This window comes from Neovison vison, chromosome 5 (assembly GCF_020171115.1).
Source record: "Neovison vison isolate M4711 chromosome 5, ASM_NN_V1, whole genome shotgun sequence".
Classification (NCBI taxonomy): domain Eukaryota; kingdom Metazoa; phylum Chordata; class Mammalia; order Carnivora; family Mustelidae; genus Neogale; species Neogale vison.
In genome coordinates this window covers 36,950,278-36,957,843 of record NC_058095.1, presented here as the reverse complement: position 1 = coordinate 36,957,843, position 7,566 = coordinate 36,950,278, and positions in this window count along the sequence as shown.

The following is a 7,566-nucleotide window of genomic DNA, read 5'->3' as shown; positions in this document are numbered from 1 at the left end:
GTGTTTTCTATTGTTTTAGGAAGGAATATTCTGACTATATTTGTTAAATGCATCTGGTCCAATGTGTTATTCAAAGCTGCTGTTTCCTTGTTGATTTCCTGTTTTGTTGATCTTTCCATTGATGTAAGTGGGGTATTAAAATCACCTACTATTGGGTGCCTGGGTGGCTCAGTGGGTTAAGCTGTGCCTTCGGCTCAGGTCATGATCTCAGGGTCCTGGGATCGAGCCCCACATCGGGCTCTCTGCTCAGCAGGGAGCCTGCTTCCTCCTCTCTCTCTGCCTGCATCTCTGCCTGCTTGTGATCTCGCTCTGTCAAATAAATAAATAAAATCTTTAAAAAATAAAATAAAATAAAATAAAATCACCTACTATTGTATTACTATTGATATTTCCTTTATGTTTGTTAATAACTGCTTTAAGTGTTTGGGTGCTCCCATGTTGGATGCATAAATACTTAGAATTATTATGTCTTCTTTTTGGATTGACCCTTATATAGTATCTTTCTTTGAATCTTGTTACAGCCTTTGTTTTAAAGTCTATTTTTTCCAAAATAAGTATTGCTACCCCAGCTTTCTTTTCACATCCTTTTGCATGATAAATGCTTCTCCACCCCTTCACTTTTAATCTGCATGTGTCTTTAGGTCTGAAGTGAGTCTCTTGTAGGCAGCACATAAGTGGGTATTGTTTTTGTATCCATTCCATCACCTTACGTTTTTCGATTGCAGCATTTAGTCCATTTACATTCAAAGTAATTATTGACAGGTATGTATTTATTGTCATTTTATTATTTATTTTATGGTTGTTTTTGTAGTTTTTCTCTTTTCTTCTTTTGGTCTCCTCTCTGGAGATTAGTTTGCTTTCTTTAGTCATATATTTGGATTCCTTTCTCTTTATTTTTTGCATGTCTATTATTGTTTTTTGACTTGTGGTTACCATTCAGTTTGTGTGTAACATGTTCTGTATATAGCAGTCTGTATTAAGTTGATAGTCACTTAAATTTGAACCTATTCTTTACTCCTCTCCTCGCACATTTTAGGTATGTACGTCATACTTTACTTCATTTTATGAATCCTTTGACTGATTTTTACAGATAGACTTATTTTTACTGCTTTTGTGCTTCCTTCTTTCCTTACTCTTGGGTATGGTCTTTCCTTTCCACTCAAAGGGTCCCCTTTGACATTTCTTGTAGAACTGTTGTAGGGGGGTCATGAATTCCTTTAACTTTGTTTGTCTGGGAGACTCTTTATCTCTGCTATTCTGAATGATAGCCTTGCTGGATAGAATATTCTTGGCTGCAGATTTTTTTCTTTCAGCACTTTGAATATATCATGCCACTGTCTTCTGACCTGCAAAGTTTCTGCTGAAAAATCAGCTGAAATCCTTATGGGGTTTGCCTTGTGTTTAACAGCTTTCTTTTCTCTTGCTGCTTTTGGAATTCTTTCTGTATCACTATTTATTGTCATCTTAATTACTATGTGTCTTGGTGTGGACTGCCTTGGCTTGATTTTGTAGGGGGATATTTGTGCTTCCTGGATCTGGATTTCTGTTTCCTTCCTCAGATTTGGGAAGTTTTCAAATGTTATTTCTTCAAATAAATTTTCTGCCCCCTTTACTTTTTCCTTCTCCTTCTGGGATCCCTATCATGTAAATGTTATTACATTTAATGGTGTCACTGATTTCCCTAAGTCTCTTCTCATTTTGCATATTTTTTTCTTACGTGCTCAACTTGATTATTTTCCATTACCCTGTTTTCTAGGTGACTGATTTATTCCTCTTCATTGAGTCTGCTGTTTATTCCATCTAATGTATTTTCTTTTTTTAAACATTTTAAAATTTTTATTTATTTTTATTTGTTTACATTTTAAAAAGGATTTTATTTATTTGTTTGACAGAGAGAGGCAGAGCAAGAATACAAGCAGGGACAGTGGGAGAGGAAAGTAGGCTTCCTGCTGAGTAGGGAGCCTGATGTGGGGCTTGATCCCAGGTGGGATCATGACCTGAGCCAAAGGCAGATGCTCAATGACTGAGCCCCCAGGCGCCCCTCTTTTTTAAAATGTTTTTTAAAAAAGATTTATTTATTTGAGAGAGAGAGGAAGAAGGGGAGAGCAGGAGGAGGGGCAGGCAGAGAAGTAGAGAAACCCAAGCAGATTCCCAGCTTGAATGAGGAGTGTGAGGTGAGGCTTGATCCCAGAACCCATGAGATCATGACCTGAGCTGAAGCCAAGAGTTGGATGCTTAACTGACTAAGCCACCCAGGCACCCCTAGTGTATTTTCTTTTAAAGACTTTATTTGAGAGAGATAGAGAGAGTGAGAGAGAGAAGGAGAGGTGAGATGTACAGGGAGAGGAACAAGCAAACTCCGTGCTGAGTGCAGAGCCTGATGCAGAGCTTGATAACCCTGAGATCGTGACCTGAGCCAAAATCAGGAGTTGGACCCTTAAACAACTGAGCCACCCAGGTGCTCCTAGTGTATTTCCAATTTCATTTATTGTGTTCTTCATCTCTGATTGGTTCTTTTTAAATCTCATTTTTTAAGATCTCAGTGGTGTTTTCTACCCTTTTCTCAAGTCCATTGAGTCATCTTTATGATTATTACTTTAAATTCTCTAACAGGCATGTTACATATCTCTGTTTCACCTAGGTGTCTTACTATGATTTTGTCCTTTTCTTTCAATTGGGACATATTCCTCTGTCTCCTTATTTTATCTCACTCTGTGTGTGTGTTTCTGTGTATTAGGAGACTTCTACATCTCTTGCACTTGACTGGCCTAATGAAGAAGTCCCGCAGTACCCTGACATGCTGTGTCCCCTATTCACCAGAACCTGGCACTACACGGGTCCTATGTGTGATGCATGTGCTTTGCTGTTCTGGCTGAGCTGCTTTTTCCTTCAGTCCAGTTGTCTGCAGTGGCTCTATCTGCCTTTTGTGGGTAGCATTTGGCCCTGTGGTGTTAGTGGGCCAGTCTGGGGATGCCTTGGGCTCGAATTGTGTCAAACCAGTCATTTGCCAGAGATGCAGTAGTGCCAAACTGTAGTGCACTTTCCCTGTATTGGCCCTGAGAAGGTTCCATTTGTGGGTGGGGCTTGCAGTCAGACCAGTTATCTGCCTCCAGCCTACTACTGGGATCTCCATCTGACTGGTGTGTGTTATCTTTCCCTCTCTCTGGGGCAGGAGTCACTTTGGAGAGTGCTGGCCACTTTCAAGGCTGCTCATACACCGCCAAACCTGCGGCATCACAGGTTGCGGTTGGGGGGTGGAGGGGTGCCACCAAGCTTTGCCTGCCCCCAGTCCTCTGCAGGAGGGTCCCTGCAGTGTGAGGACTGAAGTGGTCTAGCTTCACAGAAGCACAGCATGGTGGTGGAGTCATATGGAAGGACAGTGGTACCAGCAAGCTTTGCACACCCCCATTTTTCTGTGGAAGAGGCTTTGCAGCTCCCGGACTGAGGCTGGATGTCCAGAGGGATGGATTGGCAGAAGCACAGTGCAGGGGGGCTGGATGGCAGTGCTTGCAGATTAGGTAGTGAGTCTTACAGGTGGCCATGTGTTTATCCTGAGGGTGGGGAGAGAAATGGCACTCGCCAGTTCCTTTGTTCCTGAAGGAGCTCCCAGCTATTCTGTCCCTCTGGGATACACTCTGAGTTTAGTAAATAACTCCCTCCCATACGTCCCAAAGGCCTTTCAAAACTACTGCTTCTATGCTGTGTCTTTGTGGGTTTTTTATCGTACCGTCTCTTTAAGGACAGGAACTCCGTTTCCTTTTACCCTTCTGTCTCTCCCAGAGCCAAGCCTGCTAATTTTTTTTTTAATTCCAAGTTTTAAGTCCTATTGGTTGTAAGAACTTATGAAATTCAGCCTCTCTGCTTTTCAAAGCCAGATGTCATGGGGATTCATCTTTCCCATTTTGCTTCCTGCTGCGGGGGTCTATTTCTCTCCCCTCTCTGTGCCCTTGGCATCCCTCCCTCCCAAAGACAGCCCCATGAGTCTCTTTAGTTACCAATTGCATCTCTGCCCTTCTTACTTTCTTAGATGTGGCTTCTTCTCTACATTTAGTTGTGGAGTTTGTTCTGCCAGTCTTTAGGTTGTTTTCTGGGTTATTTACACGGATGTGAGTTTTACCTGGTCATAGTATCAATGGGGTGAGGTGACACTAGGGCACTCTTACTCCACCATCTTCCTCAGATGACTGGCTTCTTTTGCTTAGCATGTTTTCAAGGTTCATCTGTGTTACAGCATGTATGAGTACTTCATTCCTTTTTATTACTCAGTGATATTCCATTGTATGAATATGCTTCATTTTGTTTATTCAGTCATCACTTTCTTGGTATTTGAGTGATTTCTGCTTTGGGGTATTATGAATAATGCTGCTATGGGCATTTATTTATAAGTTTTTGTGTCAACATATGTTTTCATTTCTCTCAGAAATATGCCCAGAAGTGGAGTTGCTGGGTCATGTGTTAACTATATGTTTAAACTTTGAGGAACTTCAGATTGTTTTCCAAAGCAATTATACCATTTTTTATTCCCACCAGCAATGTATAGGGGTTCTAATTTTCCCACATCCTCTCCAACACTTACTATTATCTGTCTTTTTTATTACAGCCATTCTAGTCCATGTGAAAGTATATCTCATTGTGGTTTTGATTTTTATTTCACTGAAGACCAGTGATGTTGAACATTTTTTTCATGTGCTTATTGGCCATTTGTAATTTTTTTTTTTTTGAGAAATGTCTTTTCAGATATTTTGCCCATTTTTAAATTGGGTTACTTCTTTTTTAAAAATCGAATTGTAGGGGTTCTTTATATATTCTAGATGCAAGAGTTTTTCTCCCATTCCCTGAGTTGTTTTTCACATTTTTTTGTTAGTTTTTTTATTTAAATAATTTCTGTACCAACATGAGGCTCAATGTAGACCTATTCATACTGACATCAACAGATTTCTAACATATATTAAATGAAAAAAAAAAGCCAGTTAGAAAGCAGAATGTTTAGGATAATACCATTTTTATTTTTATTAAAAGAATAAAAAAACTCTCCATATAAGAGATATAGCTATATATGTCTGAGAAGGAAAATTGAAGGTTAAGTGTTAAATTCTGAGTGTTTTCTATTGCTGCTCCTGCTCTCCCAACCTTTCTAAGCCAAATATGGGATTACTTTGGCTGAAAACTGGAAAAGCCTATAGACTGCTTTACTTGAGAAAAGAATAGGAAAGCATAAAGGAAAAGCAAGAGAAAGGGAAGGAAATTTGAGAAAAGGTGCTTTTGAGTACAGAGGGGGAGAGCATGAGTGTGCAAGCAGTTTTGTGAGATGGAGAGAAAATGGCTAAAGTAGACACATTGGAAGTTTTTTTTTTTTTTAAAGATTTTATTTATTTATTTGACAGACAGAGATCACAAGTTGGCAGAGAGGCACGCAGAGAGAGAGAGAGGGAAGCAGGCTCCCCACTGAGCAGAGAGCCTGACGTGGGGCTCGATCCCAGGACCCTGAGATCATGACCTGAGCCGAAGGCAGAGTCTTTAACCCACTGAGCCACCCAGGCACCCCAACACATTGGAAGTTTTATGGTGACATCCAATATCATTTTCATGTTATTCATTTCCTCACATGAAAAATGTAGAACTGTGGCATTTGTTCCCTTATTTCAAGGCCAAAGTTTAAAGTAGTGAAATAAAAATGACTTTTCATTCTACCCAGTGCTTTTAAATCAAAGCTTTCTCATTGATAATACTAAATAAACCAGCTGCCTTTATTTTTGAAGGCATTGAGTAAACTTAATTTTCATTACAGATATTTGTTCAAGTTGCTGTAAGCAATTGGGATTGTCAGCTATATAAGATATGTATATGTGTGTATAATCACCTATTTAACACTTTTTATCAGCTTCAGTTCATAGCCTTCTGCAGTTTCAGTAATTGCTTGCTTGTATATAATTTTTCTTTTTTAAAAAATAGACTATTTTTCAAAAATTTTAAATAAAAGACTATTTTTCAGAGCAGTTTTACATTCACAGCAAAATTGAGAGGAAGATACAGAGAATTCCTATGTACCCCCTGTCCCCACATATATATAGCCTTCCCCATTATCAGTATCCCTCTATAGAGTGGTACATTTGTTATAATTGATGAATCTACACTGAACTACACTGAATTACTGAATCTACACATCATTATTATCCAGAGTCCATAGTTTACGTTATGGTTCACTCTTTTTTTTTTTTTTAAAGATTTTATTGGGGCGCCTGGGTGGCTCAGTGGGTTAAGCCGCTGCCTTCGGCTCAGGTCATGATCTCAGGGTCCTGGGATCGAGTCCCGCATTGGGCTCTCTGCTCAGCAGGGAGCCTGCTTCCCTCTCTCTCTGCCTGCCTCTCCATCTACTTGTGATTTCTCTCTGTCAAATAAATAAATAAAATCAGGCAGAGAGAGAGAGGGGAAGCAGGCTCCCTGCTGAGCAGAGAGCCCAATGCGGGACTCGATCCCAGGACCCTGAGATCATGACCTGAGCTGAAGGCAGCGGCTTAACCCACTGAGCCACCCACGCGCCCTATGGTTCACTCTTGTTGTTGTATATTCTATGGGTATGGACAAATGTGTAATGATATATACCCACCATTATAGTATCATATAAAGTAGCTTCTTCACTGACCTAAAAATTCTCTGTGCTCCACCCATTCATCCCCCCCTCCTTGCTAAACCCTGGCAAACACTGATGCTTTTACTCTCTCAACAGTTTTCCTTTTCCAGAATGTCAAATGGTTGGAATTGTACAGTCTGAAGATTGGCTTCTTTCACTTAGTAATATTCATTTAAGTTTTCTCCATGACTTTCTTTTTAGTGCTGAATACTTTTCCATTGTTTGAATGTTCCACAGTTTATTTGTCCATTCACTAACATACAAAACTCCTTTGGGTATATAACAAGGAGCCCGATTGCTGGATTGTTTGGTTTGGGTATGTTTCGTGTTTTTTTTTTTTTTTAAAGATTTTATTTATTTGACAGACAGAGATCACAAGTAGAGAGGCAGGCAGAGAGAGAGGAGAGAGGAGGAAGAAGGCTCCCTGCTGAGCAGAGAGCCCGATGTGGGACTCCATCCCAGAACCCTGGGATTATGACCTGAGCTGAAGGCAGAGACTTTAAATCACTGAGCCTCCCAGGCACCCTGGGTATGTTTAGTTTTGTTAGAAACTTCACACTACCTTACAAGGTGGCTATACTATTTTGTAGTCCCAGAAGTGATGAGTGAGAGTTCTTGTTGCTCCACAATGTTGCCAGCATTTGGTATCAGTATTACAGATTTTGCCATTCTAATAGTTGTGTAGTGTAGTTGTGTAGTGTTTTAATTTGCATTTCTCTGATGACATATGATGCAGAGCATCTTTTCAAATGCTTATTTGAGTTCTTTGGTGAGATGTCTGGTAAGGTCTTTGGCCCATTTTTAAATCTGGTTGTTTTCTTATTATTGAGTTTTAAGAGTTCTTTATGTATTTTGAATAACAGTCCTTTATCTGAAATACATTTTGCAAAGACTTTCTCTGACTATTTGGCTTGTCTTTTCATTCTCTTGCCAGT